Consider the following 24504-nt stretch of genomic DNA (forward strand, 5'->3'; position numbering starts at 1 on the left):
CCTACCCAGACCAGTATTGAGAGAAGCCTATTTATCGAGGTCCCTCCATTGGCAGCGCTAACGGAAACTGCACCTCTAGAATTCTACATTGCAGGAAATGGCGAAGATTATATGGATTTAAACAATACAATGCTATATGTGTGCTGCAAAATTGTGAACCATGATGGAACAAACCTGGCCAGAGATGCTAATGTGGGTTTAGTGAATTATCCACTGGCCTCCATCTTTAGTCAACTGGATGTGACCCTGGGAGACCGTCTCATCAGTCAGAGCAATAACTGCTACCCTTATAGAGCCTTCATAGAAGCTGTGCTGAACTACAGTGATGATACGCTAGCCACACAATTCTCTGCAGGGTTATTTTACAAAGACACACCTGGAGAACACGAAACAGCAACCCTGGATGGGGATAATTTAGGATTTGTTAGAAGGGCTGCACTGACAGCTGAAAGCCAGAAAATAGACCTCCTAGGACATCTCCATGCTGATCTGTTTTTTCAAGAAAAATTGCTTTTAAACGGTGTGGATGTGAAAATTAAACTGACACGCAACAAAGACGCTTTCTGCCTGATGACAAATGATGCAAACAGCCGCCACAAATTGCAAATTTTATCAGCTTCACTTTTTGTAAAGAAGGTGAGAGTGGCACCAGGTGTCCGGTTAGGACATGCAGAGGCATTGTTGACATCCAATGCCAAATACCCAGTGGATCGTGTCAGCATGAAAGTGTTTAGCATCCCAGGAGGAAGCCGTGTCAGCAATCAGGAGAATCTGTTTTTGGGCCAGCTACCCAAGCAAGTAGTTATAGGGTTGGTGGATAATTATTCCTTCAGTGGAATATACAATAAAAACCCTTTTAACTTTAAGCATTATGACATCAGTTTTGTATCTCTGTACGTTGATGGTTTCCAAATTCCCACAAAGCCTTATCAGCCAGAATTTGAAACCGGGAACTGTGTTCGAGAATACATGAGCCTGGTGCAAACAGCTGGCAAACATATGAAAGATAGGGCTCTTTTAATTAACCGCCAGGAGTTTGCAAGAAGCTACACTCTTTTTGCTTTCGACCTGTCTCCAGACCAAGAATGCGGGGATCACTATTCTTTGATCAAAACAGGGAATCTGAGAGCAGAAGTTCGATTTGCTAGGGCTCTCCCAGCTACAGTCAACATGATAGCGTATGGAGTTTTTGACAGCGTGATAGAGATAAATCACAGAAGAAATGTATTGTATGACTATATGTAAACATGGACAGCGTGCAGTTAACACGCATCCTCTCTTCAAACCCCTACACGCGAAAACCTTTCTACGGTGTGTTTCCCTGTGACAGACTCCCCAAAGAGAGATTACTACAAAGACCTGTGGGGCTAGTAGTCAATACCCACCCAAACAACATGCCTGGAGAACATTGGCTGGCCATCTACCTGACAGAAGATAACAGTGGTGAATTTTTTGATTCCTATGGACATCCTCCAGACCACCCACTGATTCCCAAGACCATTATAAAATTTCTAAGGAAAAATACCTCTAGGATTGCTTTTCAACCCCGACAATTACAAGCCCCAGATTCTGTCGCCTGTGGCTACCACTGTGTATTTTTTCTACAACAGCGTTGTAAGGGTTTAACATTTAAACAGGTTCAAGAACTGTATTCTTATGATTTAGAGAGAAATGATCAGATGGTGGAACAGATTGTAAACAAGAGAAATATGCCCAGACCTTCCTCATCTGTGTTTCAACCATTCCAGAGCTGTATATCCTGCAATGATTTTCATAGCCGTGTTTCCCAATAAAGCACCCCTGAGGGTTTAAATAATTTATACTGTTGTGGTGGTTTTTATACCTGTAAAACAATCAGACACAGTCAGCATATAAGGTTAAGCACACATTTGAAAGTTTTATTTCTTTATAAAACATTCAGCAGAGATACTATAGGTCAAGCCATGCAGCAACATGTTTTTTAGAAGAGATAGAGGGGTTCTTTAACATGTCTAAAGATTCCCTGTTGGCAACATTGCCCACAACAAACGTAGGAATGTTTAGTTCAGCTAGGGCTGTCATAAAAACATCCCATCCTATGGGTCGGTGCTTTACAGAGAGGGCGCGGGACTGCGTGATTCCTTTAATCAGGTCCAATATATTGGATCCATCTATAGCGTTGCCCTTATACACAAAGACGCCGTTGTCGTTCCACGTGGAAACACTCTTGTTCTGTAGCATTTTGTTTAACAACAACCTAGCATGATTCTTACATCTAGCAGGCAGACTGTCCAGTATTTCTTGAATGATTGCATCAGAATTTACAGGCTTTTTCATCCTGAGATAAATCCACCCTGTGAAGAATTTCCTTCATTTCAGTATCGAGTGAATAGATAGTGGCTTTTCTGATGTCTTCCTCCTTAGGAGGGGTTCCTTTCAATTGTTCTAATTGATGGCTGGGAACCAGGTACATCTTTTCAGCATGCTCCATCACTGTTTAGTTAACAGTCCTGTTGTTAGAGGGATGGCAAAACTTAGTAGCGGTGCGAGAAAACCCCCAGACTGTTTGACTATTTGTTTCTTCCTTTTTATGGAGACCCTTTTGTTGCTGAGGCTTTTGATAAGACTGTGTTTTTTTCTTAATATACGCACCTGGCGGGGAGACAGAGGAATATTGCCTTTTATTTTATTTTTTTACAATAATTTTTATTCAAATTTTCATAAAACATACAAAACAAAATCATAAAACATTCAAAGACAAAAAACAAAACAAAACAAAAATGATTAAACAAAAAAATAAAATGTTGACTTCCCATTTGTCGCAGATCAAATCAGTTATAGGTCTACAATATATAACAATCCTGTCTCTTAAATTATATTATAAAATCACTTTCCTCCAGTAGTTATCTTAATTAATCATCAAATCTCATAAACATTACTTTATTCTTTCCACAAAAAGTCAAAGAGAGGTTTCAATTCTTTAAGAAATATATCTATCAATTTTTCTCCAAATAAACATGTCGATTAATCCATCTCATTAATAATAATAATAATCTTATTGTCATAACCATAGTCCAAATAAACATATCGATTAATCCATCTCATCAAAATCTGTTAGGTCCAATAATTTCAATAGCCATTATTCCATTATTCCTATTAATTCCATCTTCCATCTTCAATAGTCCTGTTAAGTCCAGTAATTTCAGTGTCCAATCTTCCATTATCAGTATTCCATAATAATCTTGCTGTCATAGCCATAGTCATATAATAAGAGTCTGATGGGAATTTCCTCTATCCCAAATATTTTCTTGCCATCCATTCTGAATAAGTTGCTGAAATATTGTTGTAAAGTCATATCTGTGTTCTTCTTTTTTACAAAATGCACTGGCTCATCTCTTGAGAGTTTTTCCATTGTCACATGGCTGCAGTTAATTCCATAGATTTTCTCTATATCAAGCTCCATCACGTCATTCCAGTCCAGAAGATTATCCAAGCCATTGATAACTTTATCTCTAATATCTTCATTAATTTCTTCAGAGATAACGTTAAATTCCAAACAGTAGATTTTATTTCTAATATCCATAAACTCCAGATCTTTTTCCAATTCCACATTTGTTCCAATCTCCAGGGCTTGTATCTTCCCTTTATTTTTTCTTTTCTCATCTCTGATCTCATTCTCCTCTCTCACAGGATCCCCTATTTCTTTAAGGTCCTGCGTCATTTTGCTCAGTTCAATTTTCAGCTCCTTACTGCCCTGTTGCAGGGTTTGTTTCGTTATCTCAATCTCATCCATTATTTTCTGAAACATAGTTACTTCCAGATTCTCAGCCACTTTCTTGATTGCCATTTTTAAAACCACGAAAACAAAACAAAACAAAAATAAAGAAGAACCACTTCTTATTTCAGCAACAATTGGGTTAATATTCCAGGCTTGATGACATCACAGTATAAACAGAGCAACCTGCCTTATCTCTCTATGTTCAAGAATACAAAACAAATTTAGTTCCCAGCATCAAAACAGTTAGTGGCGTCGTGAAGAAGCAGATTCGTCAAAATAAAATAGACCAAAAAGAGAATAGTCCCAGACAATATAATGTTCCTCGGAATAGAAATCCCTCTTCTGTTTATATCTTTAGAATGCACTTCCAGGACAGCTTTTTGCAATAGAAACAGAGATAAGCTGTTAATTTCGTGAATAACAGAGAAGAGTTATAGCTCCCCCAGAAGTTCTTTAAAGCTGATTCATTTGACAAATCTCTTTTTGCTGCAACAATTTAAACCAAGTAAAAAAAATAATAGAAAGAAGGGTGCTTGCCTGTTAGTCCATTTTCTCTTTGAAGAAAAGATAAACGTATCGCATTAATCAGATAGAGCTTGTTCGGAAGTCCATCCGGCATTGCTGGCTGGACCTTTTCTCATAAATTAATGAAATCCAGTCCTCCCAACAAAAACAGGCTTTTGAGGTTGATCTCTACGTTTCTCCCTGCCCGGGAGAAATTTCATCAGTCAAAAATAATGTTCTGACTGATTTATATCTGAATAAGCTTCTTTTGAGGCGGGAGCCCGTCTCAAAAGCAGGCACAAGCGAAGTCACCCTTCCCAGAAGTCAGCCAGGAATATTGCCTTTTAAAGTATTGAGGGCTATCTCTGAGATTGCAGCAATGAGATCATCTGATGCTGCACATAAAATGGCTTTCCTCTGATGTGGAGGAGCCTTAATAAGAAGATTTAAGAGAGGGAGGTTTCTTTTTACGCGGCTGGACATGTTGACCAACTGGCTAACGAGACTCAAAGAACACAGAGCGGTTAAGCTACCGCCTTTTGTAACCACGAGTGGCCTTTTTCATAGTGTATACAACAGGCCAGTCTGGAGGGAAAAGCCCTGATCTTAATCTGTAAGATTCTGGTGTGGAGGCATTTAAATCAACAACCAGGTAACCATAAGGTTTTTGTGTTGCATCTGCAAAAGCTTCCATGAAGAACTGTGCATTTCTAGGGTACATCTGCCATGCTAAAGTTGCAATCTGTAATTTATCTCTGGGATTCTTAAACAACACCATATATTTAGTGTTTAGGCTGATGGTGCGGTTGCTTTTTCCCTTGCAGAAAATATTCTGCGTAATGAAAAAAATACTCAGATTTCTATGATGTACGTACTGTGTAAAAGCTTTTCCCACTTCTTGATCCTGTGACGCACAATTCATCAGATCATCAATAATAACATAATTTGTTTTATTAGGAGGCAGCAAATTGTCATCATCAAATTTCTCAGACAAGCCCTTCACAAAATTAATAAAAGGGTATTTACATAGTAATTCCTGATACAACGGTTGCCAGACATTGTAAAACCATACAACATTATCAGGCATAGCTGCAAGTATGCTGTGAGCATTGTCCATCATGTTTTTTATAAAAAAACTTTTACCGCAGTTACTAGGACCTGCTAGAATGGCCGAGAAGGGGTGGTGCCACCGTGTATCCATTTTAAAACCCGTAAGGAATGGTTTTAAACCCTCTGGTAATCACTCTCTTGTCATAGACAACCTTCTGGGTTTTCTTGAGAGTTTTAGTTTCAAGAGTCCAGGACCTTTTGTTTCGAACAATACCCTGTTGCTGCACTACTATCTCACGCTGCGGCAGCTCTTTACTGTCTGAGACGTGGGCAAAAACTAAGTCCTTCAGACTATCGAAATTAATTTTTGTACAGTTATCAGCCATTAAGGTTATTCCTTTGACCTTCAGGCATGCAGTCCCTCCTGACAATTTGTAACCATACGTTTTAGGACCTGCTGAGACATACTCTGTGATATATTGACCTGCAGGGATTTCACTTGTGAGTTCCCCTAAAAAATCACCTAGAGGTGGAACCCATTGTCCCTTCTGACTCACAAATATAACAGAGTCTGTGTCATGATACAAACAACGCTCCTGCAACTTGTCAAGCAGGCTGTAGAGCTCTAGGCGAGCATAGACAGTTGTAAAACATGCTATGAACACATTCTTCCCACCTGAGACTGTCATACGATCTTTTGAATGTTTCCAAGTCACACAGTCAGCATCATCATCAATAAATTCACACATCGAAACCTCAAAAGCATCAGAAAACAGAATGTTAAACAAGTCATCAGGATCTCTCAACACCTGGGTGTTAGCCAGATTGGGTTTCTGAGCAAATTTCCCCCACAAAGAATTTAAAAACAGTTTGGCAATATTACGCTTTGCTTTGTTTTCAGAGATCAGTTCATGGCGCAAGAACACCCCCTCTTTTTTGAGAAAGTCCTCTACATATTTCTGTTTATCATCTCCACTGACACACCATTCAGGGTACCCTGATGCCTCCTGTTTCTGACGCAGGTGCGTGTCTATATATTCTGAAAACAGCTGCGTGGATGTCCTTTCAAAATGCCACACTTCATAGATTTCTGCCACCCTGTATCCCTTCTCTATAGCAACGTCCAGCTCCACTGTACACCACGTTCCTATCAGAGCCCGTTCCTCATCGGAATGGTTGCAGGATTCCATGTGTGCTTTTGCACATGTTGCACAGAGGGGAAACATGAGTTTTCCATTCATCTTAACAGGTAGTACAGGGAAGAAAAGACCCCTGTGTGGGTACACCTTTACCTTTGCAATCCCAAAATAATTAGAGATGGGTTGAAAATTCTCATATATTACCTCTGGATGTGCTAAGGGATATTCTCTATTTTTAAGAACGAATGGATACAAGCTGCAGACATCAAAAATTCTAAATGTTCTTCAGCATTTGGTTTATAATAAAGACTGATAGCATTAGTGCGTCCACCATAGAGAGCATCTCTAGGTTCTAGAGGCTCAGGAAACCCTGCTGAAGTCAGAAAGTTTTTAAGCTCCTCATCTGATTTCAACATTTGTTTCCATTCATGCTCCCATATGCTCCTGACCTCATACCCCAACCCTCTAAGTTCAGCAGTTTTTTTCTCTGTAGAGTTGTAAAGAGACTCGTAAGATTTACCCATCAAAGGATTCCTATTTTCAGGAGGATAACATAGGACACAGCCGTGCCAAAAACACCCATTAAATTCAAAAGCCATTTTCTTATTGTCTATGACTGCATAGCCATCAAGAAAATAATCACCAGCTTTGAATTCACCACCCTTTAGGGCATGCTGAATCTGAATATTTTCTTTATGTTCTAAGTATGATAACCATTGTACTGAAGAGGTAGAGAATCTCTTACACTGTCTGTGATAGTTGTCTGGTTGGGGTAGGGCTATGGTGGCCTCCTTCAGAAATTTAAACCGGAACATTGCTAAACTCACACTAGCCAGTGTGAGGTATTGGAATGGATCTATAGCGCGCCATTCAGTGCCAGACTTTGCTGCTTTCTGAGCCTTGGTCATTTCTATGATTTCATGTCTGTACTTGGTACAGCCTTGTACCAAAATTGCTACATCTTGCTTGCAATAAAACGCCAACTCTTTCTGCATGTCAAAAATGTTTGATTTGTTCTTCTCATACCAAATTAAAAATTTCTCCCTTTCCTCGGGCATCATCTGATGTACACCATAGTCCTCAACTCTGGGCATCGGTCCCACATAATTCCAGTTCTCTGGAGTATTAAAATAATGGGGAAAATAGCCCTTACAACCCTCAAAACCCAAAGCAGATGGAAATTTAGAGAGGGCCATGGGTAAATGACTAAGGGAATCAATGAATTTGATACCTAGCCTGTTTACTGTCACACAGAGCAGTTTCCCCCCTTGAGCAACAATATCTACATCCATTTTTTCCTTGATCAGTTGACTAATTATAAAATAACAGTCATAACCTTTAGAGTTGTGAGCTATAAATGTGCTGTTGCTGAATTGGCTATCCTTAGTGAAGGTGTTTATAAACTCAGCAAGGCATGACTCACCCTTAAACTCCCAAGATTTGCCTGCAGGGGGCCACTCATTCTTTTTCTGGCTTGGCTTCTTCCTCTGTTTGTTCCCCCTTTTCTTTTTGCAATCCTTGCGCCTACCCTTAAAACATTCCACAGTTTCCCCTGCAAATGCTTGTGCAAAACAATAATTTGGAATGTGAACGCCTGTTGACTGATGACATTCAAAATCATAAAACACGTATTTTACAGACACTTTAGGTTGCTTAATAGGTGCCATGTAACACTGATGATTCTTGTCCAATGTGATAAACCCCCAGCAAACACTACATTGTCTTCCTTTACATTTTTGGTCATCATGCCCTGGATTCTGGAGAGAGGAACACTTTACACAGTAGATTCTGTGCTCACATTTTACACTTTTCTTAGAGGCCAATTGTCTGTGTCTAAATAAGCAGGATACAGATCTGCATACCATCTTACAATTATTGCATCTCTGCAGTGTACCCACATTACTAGCACATTCTGTACTAAGACACAGCCTGCAGCGATACATACAGTTATGCATGTGTGTGTATAACGTATTGCAATACTCACAGTAGTTTTTAGATCCAAAAACAGCTTTTACATTGTGTACTCCATAATAATGTTCATCATGGAGAAGCATAGTATAGGTTTTGGGGTATTTCGGTCCTATTGTGTGATACAGATTCCATCCCTTTTTTTTACTGAAGTGGCCTACTTGGATGTTGACCTTTAAAAGGTCTTCAAAAAAGGAAACATCATTAAGGGCAACTTTCTTTTGATCACTCCAGCCTAGTTCCTTATGCAACTCCCCTGCTGCTGTCAACAATTCGAAATCTGTACGGGACTTCTCAGCCATAACAGCTAAGAGCCCTCCAGCAAAACAGAGATTGTTACCCATGGAGTTTAAATCTACCAGATATTGTCTTTTTTTACTGATGATTGCACTGTTGGGTATAGAACCTATTGCCCTATGGCCTCCACCATTTGGAGGCCTCACAATTGTAACAACCAAACACAGAGAGACATCTGCAAGTATTTGTGCATTGCTCTGCAAGAGGTTGCTCATGTGCACTAGAAAGTCCTCAGCATTCAAGTCATCCCTATTCCTTCTGACTGAAAATAGTGGATCTGATAGACCCCCACCCTCTAACCTTATTTGAACAAAATCCTCAGGAGCGATTCTACTATTAATATCCTGTAGAACCATCTGGATGGCATTGTATAATCCTGATACAGCGTGGGCATATGATCTGATATGGTCTAGATTAATAAAACGGAATACCTCAGTAACGCGCAATGCTTGGAAGCCTTCAAAATGTCTTCGGTATGTTGCAACACGTTCTACATATACCAGCCCCTCATGATCACTGGGTGCACATTCACCTTCACTATCTGGGGGTGGTGCAAGACATCCTGAGCTTGTGTAGACATGTGTGAACCTGAAGATCCTGCATCCTGTGGTGTTTGGAAATGTTTTAGAACTGCTATGCCTAGAGAAGGAGTATTTTTACAGCCTTTTTACCTGACCGCTTATGGCTTTTAGAGGCGGAGAGTGTTTTTTTAGCCATGCACCGTATTTTTTTAATCCTCCTTCTCCAGTACAGCTGGGACTGGGTTGGTTTGCTTTTCCCGAACCTTTTTTTGGGTTTACCGCCACCCCTTTGTACATGCTTAGCAATACTATTAGCACTGCAGTGATACTGTTGTTGTTTTTTAATCTCTTTAAGAAGTGATGTCATGGCTGGTGAATCAATACAGCCCCCTCTACAAAACTGATTTGCAGATGTTTGATACTGTTTGGCATTCATCATCATCATGCTAGCTTTTTTAAACATATTCCTAGCTTTTTAAACCACGTTCTCAATAGCTTCATATGTATTTGATACCAATCTATACTGCTCAACGCAATTATGTAGATCTTGCTCCTCAGGCCCCTGTGTGGGAATCCATAACTTTAAGGATCCTTGTGATGCTTGTAGAGGGCTGTCACACCTTCTCTGTATAGGTTCTGGATCAGGAACAGCCTGGATCTCTATGTCTGTAACTTCAGCTGTTGGTGATGGTTTGTTGTACACTGTGAGGAATAACAAACATATTAGCTCTTTTGATGGTTTCCTTATTGACCTTAAATGACCACTACAACTTGAAATAACTTATTTACCTATACCATCTGAGGTCTGCGGTCCTTCTATGTGGTGCGTTTTCTTTGTTTTTTTAAGGGACGGTCCTGCCACCTCAATTTCCTGAACCCTGTTACCTACAGCCAGAAAACATATCAGCGTTAGACGCTTGAGAATTTTACAGAAATTAGAAATTGGTTCTTTTCATAGTCCTTTATCATACCATTATTTGAGATCCTGGCAGGGGTGGTGCTTATCTTTCTCTTCAGTTTAGAACCATAGCGAAAGCTTGGCCCTGGAGTTTCTGAAGATAAGGAATACATGTTGAGACCTGCCCCCTTGGAACCAATACATAGCATGACTGGGGTTTAGCAGCACATTCAGAAAAGATGGAGAATCATACATTCATCATGGTTCAAAGCTCCTTAAATTTTGTTTGTGGGAGAACAGTACCTAAGATACATCATTTCAAACCGGTCCTAGTTTTTGAAAATATTGCCCGCCCAATTCAAGATGAGATTGAAGAAAAAATAGCCCCGTTTTTGAACTCTCTAGAAATTAAATCTACAGAGGCAGCATGCAATACTTTTGGCAGAGTGGTTGATTTTGTATTTGCTGATGGAAAATCAAATTGGGGTCATCTTTTAACAACCATTCTATTTGGAGGTATTATCGCTAAAAAATTACAGATGTGTGGAGTTCCTCTGACACAAAGCAATGAGGATCAGCTTATACATTATATCACAGCATACATCACAAGTACAAAATCAGAATGGATCTTGGAAAATGGAGGATGGGTGAGTATAACAAAAATATATTGTTCTTAAGTTTGAGAAATTAGCTGCCTTCAGCCATAACAATAAATACTCTCTATCTTTATTGCAGGAATACGGTTTTGTTAAGCATTTTGAGAGACCTTTCCACAATATGAAGATCAGAATCATGGACTTATTCAAGAATTACTATCCGCCGTTTTGGTTAATATTCCCTGTTTAATATATCCTGTATAATTTCTATCTGAGAAATAAATGTACAAACCCAATAACAAGCATAAATTACCTTCAAACAGATTGGATGAATTTTGCTGCATTGTCTTTGATGCTTTCCCACCCTGAAGAACAGAATCTGTGGGGGGAAAGGGGGAAATTCTTCACGTGGGACCAGAAATAAACTATATGTTGCAAACTTGTCGAGAAAATAAAAAGAGCTTTCTTGCAGACATTCTCTTATGATGCTGGGGGCTTTTTTCTATACTATATTTAAAAAGAAAAGTAAATTTAAACCCTGTTATTGCAGCAGAGCGCTAACAGCCTCAAACTTTTTAAATTGTGCTAGGAAACTGTATATACTTGCAAATAATTGCTGTGGACTTTTCTATACATCATTTAAACTATAACATATTTATGAAATAAAACTATGTATCACAATAATGAAATAAACATGTGTCTTCTAGAAGCTCAGAGTGTGTTTGCAGAGAGAAATAGCCCAGTGGGGAAAAAAGAATTTTAAAAAGGGCTAGAAACAGCTTCAAACTTATTAAATCGTGCTAGAAAAACAATAGATGTTTAAACTATGCATCGCATTAATGAAATAAACAGTTACCTTCTAGAAGATTAAATTGTTTATTTTAAAAAGATTTTTAAAAAAGGCTAGAAACAGCCACATGGCCTCAAACTTATTAAAACATGCTAGAAAAACAATAGACGTTTAAACTATGCATCGCATTAATGATTTAAAAAGGGCTAGAAACAGCCACATGGCCTCAAACTTATTAAAATGTGTTAGAAAAACAATAGATGTTTAAACCATGCAACACATTAATGAAATAAACAATTACCTTCTAGAAGATTAAGAATGTTTGCAGAGAGACAGCCTCTGCGGGGGGGAAAGTTTTTTTAAAAGAATTTTTAAAAGGGCCTCAAACTTATTAAAACGTGCTAGAAAAACAATAGATGTTTAAACTATGCATCGCATTAATGATTTAAAAAGGGCTAGAAACAGCCACATGGCCTCAAACTTATTAAATTGTGCTATAAAAACAATATATGGTACTCACCAATGCCAGATAAAAGAAAGATAGATCCTGAGCTGTGTAGGCCCTTTTATATCATCACACCTAATGTATGCAGACCTTGGCTTTGTGATTGGTTTACACTACGCCCTGGAGAACTGCTTTTTTTTTACCTATAGAGAGCGTCCTGTATTGGTCGTTCCAATACCAGGTGATCTCCTCTAGAATCATATGACCATACCGTGTGGTTGCGGCCATTTTATTTTCTCCTGGCCCATGTGGTCACGGCCATTTTTCTGACCCATGTGGTCACTGCCATTTTTCTGGCCCGTGTGGTCACTGCATGGCTGGCTAGTTTCTAGGATGCCATGCAAAAACCATGTTTTTTTTCAAAAATAACCAGGGATAACTGCATCCTGAAAAAAAACAGGGTATCTTTGATCTGTGATTGGTTCCACAATATTACAGGTATGTTGCAAAGTGGCTCTTTTTTGTTGTTGTTAGGGGGTGGGGGTGTTATAACTGAAGCTCTCTGGTAAGCCTGAATTTAACACTGTTCATTCAGATTATACAGTATAAAAACCCTACATCTTACAAGCATGCTGCATGCAGGGGGCAGCTTCTTTAGCTCACGGGTAACCCTATATTTTAGTTTTCAGAGATTTACCTAGAGGGATATAAAAAAACAGATCCTGTACATTTATTCTGTTTAAACCGTAATCTTCCCAGTTTGAATTAAGACCTAGGAGAAGCTGACCATTTAGGATTAAATCCTAGGAAGCTGCTCATAGTCAGCATCCATTATATTTATTTACTTTTGGCATTAAAGCAGAAATGGTGAGGATGATTAACTCACCACCTTGAAGGATGCCTAATTTAATCATTCATGTGTTCCACAGGAGGAGATTATTTACATCTTTACTTTAAAAAAAGAAAGAAAAACACACTATGTTTCCAAAAGAGCGTTTTATTCAGAAGATTCATTGAGAGATGTAAGAAAAGTTTTGTAACTTCTGTTCTTAATAACATTTAAAATGTGGCTTAGATATGACTGGTCAGTGTCTCTCAGTATCTTTTCAACAAATCTGACAGACTTCTGGGAATGGCCTACCCTTGTTACAAGGGTTAATACTGCATCAACAGTTGCTTGTGTTAGAACAAGACAATTCAGACTGTATGCTGCTAAGATAACCACATGGAGCACACTTTTAAAACAGATCTTTCCACATATAATTCTCAACATTCTAGAAAGGACAGGATTTGACCAGTTCAGACAGTTATGTCTTTTCTGAGATGGGGCCTGAATTAGGCATCCCTCACAAGAATTATACATATTTTGCATTAAACAATGCTTCAAAATGGCATACACTGCTGCTCTGACAATGCATTTCATTGCTGTCTTCCATTTTCTTGGTAAAATATTGTCTGTTTCATGGGTTTGAATGCCTAGGATGCTTCTAAGGATGATATGCCCTGGATGCTTTCTTGTCAGATCTGCAGAGTTCTATAAAAGAAAAAAATAGAAAAAATCATACACAGGCCTTTGTTTTTAAAATACACATGCATATAATACCTCTACAAACCTGCATGTGAATGTTTTCTAATGATACAGTCTTCCACAGGGGTGTTGGACATGGCTGGGAGCTAGCTTCAGCAGAGTTTTCAGTTACTGAAGAGCCCTAGAAAAGTAAGGACATGTTTTCACATTTTTTTACCCCCCTCCTATATTTTGCAGTTCTCCATGCATGGAGATTACACTTAAATCTTACCGGCATTACAGTGTTATCTGTTACAATGGCCTCCAACATGCTGTTCCACATTTGGCTGTTCTCTTCCTCTTTTAGCAGTTTAGTTGGTGAAAAACATTCATCCTCATTAGAACTTGTGCTAATAAAGCGCTTTTGAGGGTTAGGCCTCTCTGTGGGTGGCGGCATTGTTAATTCCGTAGGACTCAAAGGGGTGCTGGCAGGTTCCATGTTCAATCCTCAGAGTGTGTCTGGGCATGCATAATACACCTCTGTACCAGGTCTCTCCATCCCCTCTCCTGATTGGCTGGGGATTCAAAACCTCCCCCTTGGGTGACGTAGCTGTAGAGGGGTTACTTATCCCTATTGGGCTGCTCTGGAGAGGAGGGGGTGGAAATGGACCCCTTTGGGGTCCATTTCCGGCACCCTAATTTCACCTAGGGGTTTTAAACCTCTTCAGATTGGTCCCTTGGAGACCACGTGCTCATAGAGGGGTCACATGCCCCTATAGGGAGCAGTCTGGAGAGGGGGCAGAAATGCACCCCTTTGGGGTGCAATTCCGGTACCCTGTTTTCACCTTTGGGGTTTTAAACCTCTTCAGATTGGTCCCCTGGAGACCACGTGCTCGTAGAGAGGTCACATGCCCCTATAGGGAGCAGTCTGGAGAGGGGGCAAAAATGCACCCCTTTGGGGTGCAATTCCAGTACCCTGTTTTCACCTTTGGGGTTTTAAACCTCTTCAGATTGGTCCCCTGGAGACCACGTGCTCATAGATGGGTCACATGCCCCTATAGGGACCAATCCGGGACCCCATTTTGAGTAAAAATACGCCCATTGGTCCAGCGAGGACCACGTGCTCCTGGGGGGTCACAGGGCTACCATTTCTGGGGTGGGGCACGAGGGCTGGGGCTTCTGGGGGACAGGATATCCGGTGAGGTCACCAGGGGAAACGGAAATCGCGGGGTGGGCCTTCCGGGGTGGGCCTTCCGGGGGACTTCCGCTGACGTCACCCATCAAACTCAAAAGGGGCGTGGCGTAGCGGTTTGACGTGAGGTGGTCTACTATTACTACTGTTGTCTACTAAGTTCTCCCAGGCCACGCCACTGCAGGCATTTCAGAAGTACCTTTCCTCTTTTCACTGCCTTTCCCTTGAAGTGGGGATTTATTATTTACCTGCTTTTACTATTTTCATGTCTGGATTTTTTAAGGGTTATTTTTGGGGGATGCAAGTGGGTGTTTAGGCCTCTCTTAGTATTTAACATTAGGTCTCTATAAACTCTATTTCTGTGTTCTGTTGTAAGTCACCTTGAAAGAGTTTACTCTTAAAGGCAGCATATAGAATATTTAATAAAATAAATGATAAGCTGCCCTGACGGCCTAGTCACTATATCTGGAGCTGGGAAAGAATTCCCCCTCAGATCAAATTGGCAACTAAGCCTCAGGGTTGATACTGTTTGCTTCTTTTTTGCAGCACATTTTACTATCAGAGGCAGGATGCTTCTGTATACCAGTTGCTGGGAATCACAAGTGGCAAGAGTGCTGTGGTGCACATGGCCTCCTTGCAGGCTTGCCATTTAGCACCTGGTTGGCCACTGTGAGAACAGGATGCAGGACTAGATGGGTCTTTGGGCTGATCTAGCATGGCTATTCTTATGATGTTATGTTCACACTGCATCGCTTACTTAAGTCATCTAGAACTCTATGCTTTCTTGTGTGTGTGCTCTTGGACAGTCCTTGGATTTTTGGGGGGCATGCATTCCAAGTGAAAATTCATTCAAGTAGGAGGATGTGTTTTCCCAAGACCAAGAGGCCAAATAGCAGTTGGGTCTCAGGGGCTATTAAGGCTATACAGTAAACCCATTGACACCTCTCTCTCCCCCCAGCCTTCCCCAAAAGGTTAAGTTCCTTTTGCACCTGGCTTCCTTCCCCCCCCGTATTTTGGTTTCTTATGAACTAGGGATACACAAACAAAGGGACATTGGGAATCTTTGGGAATTCATTAAGCTGCCCATCAAAGCCACATGCCAAGTACATGCGGGCCCCGCTTTACGGTGCTTTGCTTTTCAGCATTCTGCTAATATGGCATTGTGCTAATGTGGAAAGTCCCCGCTTTAAGGCGCTTGTTCCGCTTTTATGGCGGTTTTTCTCATCACGCACCATTTTCGCACGATGCGCACCATTATTGTCTATGGATTCTGCTTTTCGGCGGTTTCCGCTTTTCAGCAGCAGTCCGGAACAGAACCTGCTGTATAAGCGGGACCCGCCTGTAGTTGACGGGGTAGGGTTACCAGACCTCCAGCTTTTGGCCGGAACCTCTAGCTTTCTGGAGTGCTCTCCAGATCCCCAGGCAAATCATCCCCCCATCCCTGGATCTCTGGTTTTCTGGACTGGCCACCCAGCTGTGCATTTGTGTTCTGGTCTTCCAGCCACACATAAGCCACCATCCACAACCACTGCTGGAAATGCCTTGGGTCTGAATGTGCAGAGACTACATTATCGTCACATATTAAAGTTCTACGACAGGTTGTAATTACCTTACTTTTTGCTTTCAGCCTACTGAGATTAAAAAGCTTTCCATCTGTTCGATATGTGATTTCCACACCAGTGGGAAGTTTCCCCTCAACAAGGTATAGAATCATGACCATGAAAATGGCAAATGATGTATTTCTGTTTTATGCCTGATCCCACTCTGAATGGATCACATTCTTGATGCTCATGTTACATTTTTTTAGATTATTTTTAAGAACATATTTAAACCTCTTTTGCTGTTCACCAATATTCCATTTTCCATCCTTAAGTTGGGAGTAGAGTAGCTGTTATGGAAGATGGTGATCAGGCGTATGAGCAACATGGCCGGTCCAGCAAAGTTGATGTTGAAAGATCATTGTTTCAACACTGGTGGTGTTTGCTTCTACCAATATGGTAACATTAGTTCATCTATCTTCCCATTTTGCAGAATTTTCCGGAGGCAGCATTGGTGGAATCTTTCAAGAAGTTAGGAGTGGCGCTAATAGATGGTCCATGTTTCAAAGACTTTGTAGATAAGCATTTTGGTCTCCCTGCGAATATCCCGATCCTCGAACACTCTACGCTTCATTTGGGAGAATGCAGCACTCGCAGAGCTCAGACGATGTTGAATTTCCATGTTGATGTTGGTTTTTACAGAGAGATGGCTGCCAAGATAAGAAAAGTGATCAACATTCTCCAGTGTTGCACCATTTAGCTGGATTGAGGTCGGCCATTATCAAAGGTGCTATGGACTTTGAAGACGCACGAATGCAGAGTGAATGGGACAAATGGCCCAAGCTGAAGGCGCATCAAACAAATCCTCATCACAACCATATTCCATCTGGAAACCTATGTCCTCACTGTGGGAGGCTGTGTGGATCTAGGATTGGCCTCCACAGTCACTTACAGACCCACTGTTAAAGACCTTATTTTGGAAGACAATCTTACTCTGTCGCCAATGAATGAATGGCCACAGACTTCTAAGAAGAGCTCCAAGCAGCTATGTAGAGAGAGGATAGAGCTGATAAAGCTGCTGCCACCCCGCAGACCGCTGGGAGATGGAGTCCCAAGCTGAGATGCTGGGAAAAGACTCCTTGTCCCAAGAAGCACCAGTCAGTCTCTTCCTCTGCCTCCCCTTTTTCTTCTTCTCCCAAGCACCAACTGCAGCAGACTCACTCTCTAGCTTGGGGTGGAGATACCTGGGCTGGTGAAACAAGAAATTGCTCTCCATCCCTCTTTCTCTTTTTCACCTCTGTAAGTATTCATTTGCCACCTTTGGGAACCCTCCCATGGTAGTTACTTCCAAGTAAGCTTGTTCTTTCTCCAGGATGAAGACTACAATCCTAAACACGCTTAGTAGGGAGAAAGCCCACTGACTTTCATGGGGATTACTTTGGAGTAACTAGGTTTGGGATTGAACTTTAGAGTCTTTTCCTCTAAAATGTATTGGGTCAACTAGAAAAGAGCCCTGTCTTTTTGCTTGCCATACACTGCATTAATTATTATTTATAATAAACTGTAATTGCTAGGGGCATTATCAGGAAGCATTGAGTCCTGGGTCTTTAAATTGTGCTAGACCCAGATCTGCTGCTCCCCCTTTTTAAAAAATGCAGGCTTGTTTTTATTTTGCTCATAGGGCAGCAAACTGCAGTTCCAGTGAGACCCCAGGCTGCCTACACACCATACATTTAAAGTGCAAGGCTTCCCACAAAGAATCATGGGCAGTTAACCCCTCACAGAGCTAAAATTTCCAGCACTCTTAACAAACTACAGTTCCCAGGATTCTTCGGGGAAGGAGAAATGTGCTTTAAATGTATTGTGTGTACACTCACTATTTTAATTTGCCCAGAAGCACTCTATATGTTTATGCAGATTTTCGCCCAGAGTCTTTCAAGAACCCAGCAACACTCTTGGCCATTATGCAGCAGATGCAAGTAACAGTCTCCCAGCCTTTTTGGGTAAATGGTGGGGTATAAAGGCCTTAAATAAATAAACATGAAAAGCAGCTACTCAGAGGAAAGCTTCAGCAGAGGATTAAGGGTTGTTTTCACTGCTGCCAGGGCCGGGGCCCTTGGGCATCAGCCTGCCCTGGGTCCTGGCACCTGTATGCATGCCCCACCTACCAAGTGGGTGGGGGTGGGACGGTGTGCAAGCGAGCAAGCAAGTGGGCCAGGAGGCAGGACAGTGGGTGAGTGAGTGGGCAGGGGGAGGGCGACCAAGTGGGTGTGGGGAGGGTGAGCAAGTGAGCAGCCTGGGGGAGGGTGAGCAAGTGAGCTGGTGGGAGGGAGAGTGAGCGGACAGGGGTGAGGGCGAGCAGGCAGGGAGGAGGGCGAGCAAGCAGGCAGGGGGAGAGCAAGTGAGCAGGCAGGTGGGAGGAGGGTGAGCAAGTGGGCAGGGGGAGGTGCAGGCCGGTTCAGGCAGGCTGGTGAGTGAGCCAGCGAGCCAGCGGGCAGCTCCCTCCCTGCAATCCTCAGCAAGCTCCCTAATGAGGGGCCCTTCAGGGGGCCCTGTGTGCCACGGGGCCCTCAGCCAGGGCCCCACCTGGTTGTCTTTAGCACCGGCCCTGACTGCTGCCATCCAGTATAATCATCCCCCACTTCTTGTGAATAAGGCTACAATCCAATTCATATCTACTCATTGGGTTCAATGGGACTTACTCCCAGGTAAGTGTGTATTGGATTGTAGTTTAGTCACACGCTTTGAGCTAACTTTAGCTATTGAATCATTTACACATTCAAGGGGTGGGTCAAAGGTTTACATAGTCCCTAATCTCTGCCAGGGACTCCTCTCTTTTATCCCAGGATAAGCAATAAGTGGGTTTTAAGTATTTCTTGGTTGTTTTTTAAAGTAGTTTTGTGTGTGCTCATTGTAGAAAAATCAGGTGTGTATGTGTATAAATTCCTTTCAAATTTTTGTGGTTTTGGCTCTGGTAAGTTCTGGCAACCTTATGTTCTTTTATTTATTTCTTTTTTTAAAAAAAGGGGGGGCTTTGCTTTTTTTTTTTAGGCCTTCTGGATGGTTCTGAATTGCAACTCCCCAGGATCCAGGATCAGAACAATACCTGGAAGTCCTAAGGTTCCCCATACATAGTGTACTCCTTCCATGTTTTAATTTTAATTTTTTTGTTTTGGTCATGGGGCCCCATTTGTTAGCTTCCAGAGGAAACCAAGGCAGCTCAAAACAAGTAGCAATGCAGATCCATACAATACATTTAAAGCACATCTAACTCACATTTAAAAGACATGATTTCCTCCAAAGAATCCTGGAAAGTATAGTTTCCCCCTCGCAGTTAGAGTTCCCGCCACCCATGACAAACTGTAGTTCCCATGATTCGGTGGTGAGATTCATGTGCTTCAAATGTGTGATGAATGTACATTAAATGCATAGTAAGGATCTGCCCTAGGCATGCTGTGTATTCATTAGTGACTTGAAAAGAACAATGTTAAAATACACTTTTTTAAACGGGAAGGGCTGTAGGTCAGTGGTAGGGCACATGCTTTGTATGCAAAGGTCCAATGCTGGCAAAGTCTCACTCATGTCACCAGTTGTGCTGCAGCATTCTGCACTAACTGTAGCCTCCAGGTAGGGGTGGGTGAGGATTTAGATTCAGTTCACATTTCAAGCAGAATTTATCAAATTTGCACTTTCTGAATCAGAATGAGTCCCGAAACACAGCCATCCTTTGAAAGTCACATTTATTAGAATTTTGAGATGCAGTTTGCCAACTACACAATATTTACAAAAATGCATATATTAGGGGAAAGTGTGCATTTAAATGAATATATGAGTGAAAATAACATGCAAAAAGGCATGCTGTGATGAGAAATGGCTTGCAAAAATATGTACCTTTGTCAAAACTGCCTACAAAAATGTGATTATTTGGAGAAATTCACACTAATATGGTGGACAATTTTCTTGAGGATTTTTTAAAAGAAAATTCTGTAGATTGCTGCAGAAATGTAGAGGATTTTATTTAACATTAGAAAAGTGAGAAACTGAGAGTACTGAAACTGACAGATCTTTCCATCCCTACCTCCAGGTCAGGTTGTGCTACATGACAATTTCTGTTACACTGGCTGACTGGCTTCCAGGGTTGTGGGATACTGAGTTTTCTGACTTACTCATAGAAATCTTGTTGTGGTTGGTATGGCATGGCACTTAGGAAACCATCACTGGTTTTGGTTTCCTTTTTTATTTGCATTTCATTGTCCTCGCATCCATAGAAGCAATAACAGTAGTCCCATACACTCAGCTCAATCTCCTTACACCTATTGATGATGCACCTTGTTGGTTGCAAGACAGTTTGTTTCTTGCCTAATAGTGGTAAAAGAGAATTCACACAGTGGGAAATGTGGCTTCAATTGCTATTTTCTCCAAGCTCCTGCCTGTGAAGGTAGACCAAACCAAGGGTGTTTTCTCTCTGTCATTTACTACTCACTGGATTTGGGTTGGCTGTCAAAGTGAGTTTATAGCTGCCCACAGGGTAGCCAGGGAAGGGTAGGGAATCTTCTTAACTATTACTCATTTCTCAAACCTCTCTCTGCAGTGAAGGATCAAGTCTGTAAAGAAGTTTGGAACATCATTTATTTGACTTGTGAAGCACAGTCATGAGTACTGTGGTGAGTTTTTAAAATTATTATTACTATGATGATGGAACTCTCACCAGTTAGCCTGACTCTGTGCATGCTGGCTTCAGCATATTCCTATTACGTTCAGTAACACAATGTAAAAACCGCATATCATCTAATTAATCTGACTACTCAGCTTCAATCCTAAACACACTTACCGTGTCCCATTAATCGCAGTGAGATTTGCAATGCAATCAAAACTCAGTGTGTAATCCCATACATGTCTGGTCAGAAGTAAGTCTCATTGACTTGAATGGGGCTTTTTGCCAAGTAAGTGGGAGGGCAGCCAAAGGATGCAAGCCTAACTCCACTTATCTAGGAGTAAGCCCCACTGAATTAAGCAGGACTTAGCAACAACAGAATGCTAACAGGCAGTTGCCAACTTCCTTGTCCTTAACATGGCTACAACCATATCTACTCAGAAGTAAGTCCTATTGAGTTCTATGGGGCTTAGTTCGTTAGTAAGCATGTTTAGAATTGCAGCCTTCCGGGGCATCCATCTTTACTCGTGAGTGCTCCCATCTAACATCTCCACAACACTAGGATCCTTTCTTCCTACAATGGTCTTCTGGTGATTGGCCTGGCCTGAGGGCACGCAAGCCCTTCTTGCCAGAAGCAAGCAGGCTAGATTAAACATTTCCTATCCATGCTCCCTAAGCTGGTGAGAAGGAATGACCTTGTCACTTCAGCTGGACCTGGGAACACCCTCTTTTAGGTAAGATTTCTATCTTAATTTCCAATCAGATAAGTTTTGTTTGTTTGAATGGTATGCTCCAAGCAACTGTGGCTGATACATAATGTATCATGCTTAATTATGTCACTAGAGCCCGCCCCATGATGTCATTACCCCCCCACCCCGTGACGTCTCAGGTTTTGGGATGCTTCCGACCTGGCAACCCTATGAGGGGAGTTCTTTAAATCATAATATCCCTATCTTTCTCAGGTAAAATTTTACCTTGTTCGTCCAAACAGCTTCAGAGTTATGGTCAAATAAGGGGTTGACAAACCTCAAAAACTGCATGACAGCCTTAACAGTAATTTCCTTTTTTACAGATAGCATTACTGGTATGTTGAAACCTAGTAGGCATGGAGGAGAATATCTGCTAAGATGGACTTAGTACTGGATTCCGACTGAATTTGACTGTCCACTATCTTTTCAGACTGTCACTGACTTCTTGCGGTGGGCTGTGGCTGAATTGGCATGGATTTTTCCCCCCGAATCCCCCCCAATTTTATGTAATTATCTTCATAATTTCCTCTAAGTTGATGCATTTGTAACAGTGTGTAGGTGTGATAAATAGGAAAAAATAAACCACATTGAACACCATGATAATTTACATAGGCATTTATGTTAAAAATTATGCCATTTTTTTTCGCAACCAAAAAAAATAACAACCAGCAGATCAAATCGGCAAGTGCCAAAGCAAGCAGGAATAAAAAATGTGTGGATCGGGTCGAATGATGGACTATCAGATTGGAACTAGGCAGTGACCCCCATCCCTAAAACTTAGACTTGTTGAAAATGGGTGATTATACACTTATATCACTTTTACATCAGTTTAGTTGTCAGGATATCCCTCAAAGGAAGCTGGGAATTGTAGTTTGTTGAGGGTGCTAAGAATTCTCTTAGAAATCCATAGCTTCCCTCACAAAACTACAGTCCCCAAGGTTCACTGGGAAGAGGAGATTTGTTGAAGTTTGTAGGATAGATGTGTCTCCAGTTGCAAGAAGCCCTGCTACTCTTTATCAGAATGTTCTGAAAATATTTATTTATTTATTTAATTAAATTTATATCCCACCCTTCCTCCCAGACGGAGCCCAGGGCAGCAAACAAAAAGACAAAAAGCAATTTAAAACATCTTAAAAACAAAAGACTTTAAAACATATTAAAATATTGCAGACACAACCCTTTTTTCTCAGCTATGAGCCCAGCATTAAAGGCATAATTTGCAGGGGTTGTTTGTGATAGAGTGCAAAACAGAGAGATCTAATGGTAAGGGCTGTCTGAATGTTTCTATCAAACATTCGTGTAGAAAGAAAAGTTCCAAAAGCAAAGCAGGATCAGCTGAACACAACGCAGCTCATCAGAAGGCACAAAGTTTAAGACATCAAAGTAAATTCCAGCTACATTAAATAGACCAACACAGATGGGATCTGCAATAAAATGTTGCACCATGAAGTGCTCCTGTTCAGGATTCCAGACAGCCACGTCATCTTCCACAATACTCCATTATTCCCATTTCCCCTTTTTTTAAAAAAAAAAACTCACTGCAAATGCCAGGCAGCATTTTGTGGTCACTGAATGTGCTCCATTCTTACTGGGCTATTTTGAGGGTTGTCCCCTTCAAGATTCCACCTAAATATTTTTATTTTTTGCACTTCTGCAAATCCTGGAATTTCCCTGGGTCTGCTGATCTCTCTCTCTCTCTCTCTCTCTCTCTCTCTCTCTCTCTCTCTCTCTCTCTCTCTCTCTCACACACACACACACACACACACACACACACACACTCTTGTGCATAAATGCTACTGTTTGGGCTACTTACACAGCGTTCACCATGTTGTACCTTCATAGTCAGAGGCAGTATGTTCAAAATACCAGTTGCTGGAAACTGTGCGAGGGGAGCTTGTGGATTTCCCATGGGCAACTGGTTGGCCACTGTGAGAACAGGGTGGTGGATTAATGGGCCTTTGGCCTGATCCAGCAGGCTCTTCTTATGTTCTTATGAACACTGGAAACAGAAAAAGCAAGTTAGATCTGCAACAAAATTTTGCAGCATCGAGTCCCCTCTTCAGGATTCCTAACCCTCCCCCCGCCCAGGGGAGCAGCAAGGCAGCACTCCATGCCCACTTAACATGCTCCGTCTTCATTGGGGTGGTTTTAGGGGGTTCCCTCCCCAGGCTTTTTAAAAAGAATAAACAATTTTTATACATCTGCCATCCTTAGTGTCTCTATGACTCTCTTGATACCTCCCTCCTTTGCATAAGCCATGCCATTTGGGCTACGTAAGTGCTGGCAGTCGGAGAATTGATATCTCTATTAGTATGCATGATGGCAGTGCATTTTTTTCATGTGACATCAGTCCTATCATATGGCAAAGGATATCAGCCTTTACATACACACCTCCCATATTTGTCGGTTGAGATAACATGTCTCAGCATCACGTAATATCTATGTGAAGCCTATAATTTCCTGTCTTCTCATCTCAATCAGATGAGACTGCTTCTGGAATATCAGGCTTGGCTGATTCATTTCTTCCTACTCTCGTACATCCTTTGGTATCTTGAATTAGCTGCCTGGGACATTGGATTGGAAGGCTATCCTTTGGGTGTAGAGTGGTAAGATATATGAAGGGTGGGATCCAAGCTGTTACCCACTTTCTAAATTCTAATCCTCGTCCAAATCAGAAGCCCTTCAAGATGTGGCCAGAGTTATCCCAGCATCATTGTTGATCAACTGATATCCCCAAATCTGACAACCTTGCCAAGACTGGAATTTTTCACCATTTTCTTTTATTTCCAACATGCAGTTAACCCTGGGCTATTTCCTCCATTCCATAGAAATCTTCATACCAAGTATTTCTATGCAATTAAATATACACCTGTAAACATGAAGGTGGAAACATCCACCT

The 24504-nt window shown here is 41.3% G+C and overlaps 1 long non-coding RNA gene across 1 annotated transcript; it reads right to left on the bottom strand.

Moving 5' to 3' along the window:
- Positions 1-13125: 13125 nt before the first annotated feature.
- LOC133375636 (uncharacterized) lies at positions 13126-23758 on the bottom strand. The gene is made up of 4 exons (XR_009760270.1): positions 23419-23758; positions 16274-16912; positions 13579-13674; positions 13126-13499 (listed from the first exon to the last, which is right to left on the bottom strand). It is a non-coding gene; the product is annotated as an uncharacterized LOC133375636 (long non-coding RNA).
- Between the last annotated feature and the right edge of the window lie 746 nt (positions 23759-24504).

The sequence above is a fragment of the Rhineura floridana genome, chromosome 1, assembly GCF_030035675.1.
Source record: "Rhineura floridana isolate rRhiFlo1 chromosome 1, rRhiFlo1.hap2, whole genome shotgun sequence".
In the NCBI taxonomy this organism is placed as follows: domain Eukaryota; kingdom Metazoa; phylum Chordata; class Lepidosauria; order Squamata; family Rhineuridae; genus Rhineura; species Rhineura floridana.